Source organism: Temnothorax curvispinosus, unplaced genomic scaffold, assembly GCF_003070985.1.
Source record: "Temnothorax curvispinosus isolate PA1 unplaced genomic scaffold, ASM307098v1 QBEX01014109.1, whole genome shotgun sequence".
NCBI lineage: Eukaryota > Metazoa > Arthropoda > Insecta > Hymenoptera > Formicidae > Temnothorax > Temnothorax curvispinosus.
The window spans coordinates 1-408 of record NW_020223889.1 but is presented as its reverse complement, the minus strand read 5'-3'; positions in this window follow the sequence as shown (position 1 = coordinate 408).

The following is a 408-nucleotide window of genomic DNA, read 5'->3' as shown; positions in this document are numbered from 1 at the left end:
TACATTATCGCAAAATACAGTAAACATAGAAGGAGAACTTAAAGTGAAGAAATTATTCGATCATAGACCAATGGTAGGTTTTCAGTGTCTTTCTGTGAGTTGATTGCACCTTTATGTTTTTTAATGAATAGCATTTCAGAAATTTCACGTTTTTTTAAATTTTGTTCTTTGTGTAAGATTGTAACATCCTGCCATTTGAAATTATGGTCGCAATCTGTTCTACGCTTACTGACGACCGAATGTTGGTTGGGGGGTTTTTTGATATCTGCACGATGCTCTTTTATACGCGTTTCTAAATGTCGCTTCGTTTGTTCGATATAACATGCATTGCAATCAGAACAGTCGAGTTTATAAACGACATCAGTGCATCTCTTGATCTCCAATCTATCCTTCCCTTTCCTGATTAGT